Genomic DNA, 5001 nt, shown 5'->3' on the forward strand with positions numbered 1-5001 from the left:
ACATACAGTGCAGTAACCAGTAGTTTTCGCAGCCGTTTAAAGAAAATGCCCTTGTCACTCATGTGTCCCCTGGGGTGATTCCCCTTCCCGTGTTTAAGGGGTGTCCTCACCGGACACTGCCCCTTAATGCCGAGCAGCGGAAGGACCATATGTCTTGGCATCTTCACGGCGTCTGATATAATATTGATCGCACACCATCGATCCGCTTGCTGTGCAAGGCTGTGACAGAGCAGAGTCCGTGCATTGGGTGGTGAGTGTGGACCCGGGAGCGCGGACCCGGGAGCGCGCGGCGGGGAGTGTGGAGCCGGGAGCGCGCATCACTGGCTCTGTGCCGGCACATTGTTGCAGTCGGGTGGACGTGTATATCTGCAGGCTGCTGCCAGTCATTGACATTCACCCGGCGTGGGAACCATCAGAGAACAGCTTCTGCACCTGAACCGATTCAGTTACTCAGGACGCAGACTATTCAACAGGTAGGTCCCCACCTATCCATGTTTTCCGAAGAAGGATCTCGCCCGAAACGACTCCCATTCCTTCTCTCCAGTCCAGAGGCGATGCCCATCCCGCTGAGTTACACCAACCTTTTGTGTTTTTTCTCTAGAGATGCTCTACAGAGGCAGGAACCATCCCAACATGTAAGAAACAGTTTGACAGGTACATGGATAGGACAGGTATGGAGGGATATGGATAAAACGCGGGCAGGTGGAACTAGTGTAGCTGGGACATGTTGGCCGGTGTGGGCAAGTTCGGCCACACTGCATCACACTCTATGACTACAGGTACACCAGTTGGTACCGAGCAGTCTGTGGAGTCACTCTATGACTGACGCAGTTGGAGGTGGAGTGGACTGTGAGGAACATCGTCAAGGAAATATCGACAGGCTGATGAGATCTGTAGTAGGAAGGACTGAAGAGTTTCGACCCGAAACGTCACCTATTCCTTCTATCCAGACATGTTGCCTGTTCCGCTGAGTTACTCCAGCATTTCGTATCTGTGCTGAGATCTGTAGTTTGATGGGATATGTAATTTATTTTTGAAGAATTAGCATAAGCTTAAGGGTGCATTCCGAAAGGGATACAAGAGAGGGGATCTTATAGAAACATATAACATTATAAAAGGACTGGACAAGCTAGATGCAGGAAAAATGTTCCCAATGTTGGGGGAGTCGAGAACCAGGGGCCACAGTCTAAGAATAAAGGGAAGGCCATTTATAACTGAGAAGAGAAAAAAACGTTTTCACCCAGAGAGTTGTGAATTTGTGGAATTCTCGGCCACGGTAGAGGCCAATTCACTGGATGAATTTAAAAGAGAGTTAGATAGATCTATAGGGGCTAGTGAAATCAAGGGATATGGGGAGAAGGGTTACTGAGATTGTGGATGATCAGCCATGATCACAATTAATCTTGACGCTGGCTCGAAGTTAGATGTGGCCCTTGTGGCTAAAGGGATCAGGGGGTATGGAGAGAAGGCAGGGATGGGATACTGAGTTGGATGATCAGCCATGATCATATCAAATGGCGGTGCAGGCTCGAAGGGCCGAATGGCCTACTCCTGCACCTATTTTCTATGTTTCTATGTTTCTATGAAGGGCCAAATGGCCTCCTCCTGCACCTATTTTCTGTGTTTCTAAGAACAGATATTTGACAGTGTAGGTTGCTGGGCAGTTTGAGAATGGATTTGAAGTGGAGTTGATAACTAATAACCAAGGTATCCTGGACTAAAAGAAATGCATATTGTGCAATGAGAATTGGGTTTTACCTCTTTCCACTCCAATTTTCAACCAAGATATTTATGACAGTTGTTTAACAAAAATATTTGTTTGGTATTGTGGTTTCTCTATTATTGATTAATTAACACAATTATCTGTTGATATTCACAGTATAATCTGAAGAATTGAATTGATCTTGAATTACATTTGAACATGGTGGGAAATGACAATGGTGCCTGGCCAACATTGATCAAAGCAGGCATTACAGGGCAGAGACTGAATTCCAAAATAGTCAAGCTATATATTTTCAGCTCATTATTGACACTTCTGACAGTCTTCTTGGGACTAATAGAGATGTTACATTTGATCAAACAGCCTACCAAAGAGGATGATGACTTTGAAGCAAGCAAAATGTTTGCCAACACGTCAAGATTCACAAGAAACCATTGTTCAATTACAAAGAAAAATCCATGCAGATTACATGCCTCTTAAAGTTTCCAAACTGAAAATCAAAGGTGTGAATGGTTATTTGGATTTGTGTTTTTCAGCCAGAGAGAGCATGTCATATGTTTAAATGTTATATTTGACGTTGATGTTTATTGTTGAGCCTCTCACTAGTTATTCAAAATGCAGAGATTAAATTAGTGCTTTGTACTAATAACCAAAGTCTTATTTTTCTCAAGAAAAGATGATCATTTTATAATTTACTATATTTGTGGCTAATTTAATGATTTGTGTAAATTTAGTCTACCATGTTTAATTTGTCACTGCAAAAATGTTGTGTCTTTGTTGTACATTTATGCAGTTGAGAGTGTTGCTATCTGCCATAGACTTAAAAATACAAACATGTACATTTTTGTGCAACATATACTCAATAATGTGATTATAGCACACACATTTGACAGACTTAATTTGTAATTTTGTACATAATACTGATGTTTAATTTTCATTTTGATTATTGTTTATTCCTGCTGTTCAAAGAATCTAGTCCTGTGCTATGATTGAACAACATTAAAAGATGCTTTTTAAAACGTTGACTTTCTTTGCTTGGGATTGCTGCTATCAGAATGTATGTTTGGACATCAATTATCAATGTGGGTACACTCTGAAGATTAAAAAAACAACTTTTGAAAGTAGTGCATTTTCATAATATATTAGATCAAGTGGGACCCGTTGCCCCAAACGCAATAATCCACCACTCACCCGTTCCCCCAATGAACCCGTTTCCATCACTCACTCGCTCCCCAACGTAACCCATGACCCCAACTCAATAATCCAACACTCACCCATAGCCCTGACAGTACCCCAATGCAAACCGTTACCCAACGTAAGATTCCACCACTCACCCATTCCCCCAACGCAACCCGTTCCCCCCAATGAAATATTCCACCATGCACTCATAGCCCCCAACTGGGCAGGTCATTTTAAACTTTAAACAAAATGCAATTGCACTAAGATTTAATGTGATGTAGGTGCCACCGACAAGGCCATCCTTTGTTATCCAAGTCTAATCATTAAACTTTGCTGTGCTGGGTTAGGTTGGCAGATTCTTCCCCTTTGTTATCCAAATCTTATCATTAAACTTTGCTGTGCTGGGATAGGCTGGCAGATTCTTGCCCTGAAGGACATTTGCTGTGAAGGTCTCAGTGTTTTGAGATAGAAACATTGTAGCCGGTAGGGGACTGTGACATCATAACTGCCTAACTGCCAGTGCAGATTTGAAGAAATCCAACTTTTAAATGTCACTTTAAAACTTTTAAATCTCCCCCAATATGTCCCTCACCTTACAACAGAGATCAGCAACAGAGATCACATTGTGATGTCATTTTCAGTTTTCAGAATCTTCATGGCAGCTTGTGTAAATGAGATCCCATTGTAATTGGACCACTGTGAGATGGCATTGTGACATCATCACTGGAAGCTGCTAGGAAAGTCTCACTCTCACAGGCATTTATTATTTTCAGTTGGCTTTTAAAAAACTTTAAATATCAATAACGTGTGAAATATAACATCAAATGTGATGAAAATTGATACTAACGATCACGGCAAAAGCTGAGTAAGATTCTGAAAGATTTTTGCGCTATTGTGTACCGTTTTGGCGTAGTTCCTTCATCTCACAGACAGACAAACAAGATGAGACTTTTAGTATTATGTAGATAAATGACTGTGGATCAAAATGAGGACTGAATTGATCTACATTAATCAAATCTGCCAATGTTAAATGAGGACTGAATTGATCTATGTTAACCAAATCTGCCAATATAAATGTGAGGTTATCCATTTTGGTGGTAAAAATAGGAAAGCAGACTATTGTCTAAATGGTGGCCGACTAGGAAAAGGGGAGATGCAGCGAGACCTGGGTGTCATGGTACACCAGTCATTGAAAGTAGGCATGCAGGTGCAGCAGGCAGTGAAGAAAGCGAATGGTATGTTAGCTTTCATAGCGAAAGGATTTGAGTATAGGAGCAGGGAGGTTCTACTGCAGTTGTACAGGGTCTTGGTGAGACCACACCTGGAGTATTGCGTACAGTTTTGGTCTCCAAATCTGAGGAAGGACATTATTGCCATAGAGGGAGTGCAGAGAAGGTTCACCAGACTGATTCCTGGGATGTCAGGACTGTCTTATGAAGAAAGACTGGATAGAATTGGTTTATACTCTCTAGAATTTAAGAGATTGAGAGGGGATCTTATAGAAACTTACAAAATTCTTAAGGGGTTGGACAGGCTAGATGCAGGAAGATTGCTCCCGATGTTGGGGAAGTCCAGGACAAGGGGTCACAGCTTAAGGATAAGAGGGAAATCCTTTAAAACCGAGATGAGAAGAACCTTTTTCACACAGAGAGTGGTGAATCTCTGGAACTCTCTGCCGCAGAGGGTAGTCGAGGCCAGTTCATTGGCTATATTTAAGAGGAAGTTAGATGTGGCCCTTGTGGCTAAGGGGATCAGAGGGTATGGAGAGAAGGCAGGTATGGGATACTGAGTTGGATGATCAGCCATGATCATATTGAATGGCGGTGCAGGCTCGAAGGGCCGAATGGCCTACTCCTGCACCTAATTTCTATGTTTCTATGTTTCTATGTTAAATATGAAACACTGCATAAATTATCATTCATTATTCCTTGAGATATTTATGCTAAGTAGATTTTACAATGGAACATAGAACACTACATCAGAGGAACAGGCCCTTCGGCCCACAATGTCCATGCAGAACACGATGCAAGGTTAAACTAATCTTTGCTTGCATGTGATTCATATCCCTCCATTAATTGCATATGCATACCTAAAAGCCTCAT

The 5001-nt window shown here is 42.1% G+C and overlaps 1 long non-coding RNA gene across 1 annotated transcript; it reads left to right on the forward strand.

Moving 5' to 3' along the window:
• The first annotated feature begins 284 nt into the window (after positions 1–284).
• LOC129715357 (uncharacterized) lies at positions 285–2859 on the forward strand. The gene is made up of 3 exons (XR_008726487.1): positions 285–473; positions 602–654; positions 1880–2859. It is a non-coding gene; the product is annotated as an uncharacterized LOC129715357 (long non-coding RNA).
• The last annotated feature ends 2142 nt before the right edge of the window (positions 2860–5001 follow it).

Source organism: Leucoraja erinacea, unplaced genomic scaffold, assembly GCF_028641065.1.
Source record: "Leucoraja erinacea ecotype New England unplaced genomic scaffold, Leri_hhj_1 Leri_1135S, whole genome shotgun sequence".
In the NCBI taxonomy this organism is placed as follows: Eukaryota; Metazoa; Chordata; class Chondrichthyes; order Rajiformes; family Rajidae; genus Leucoraja; species Leucoraja erinaceus.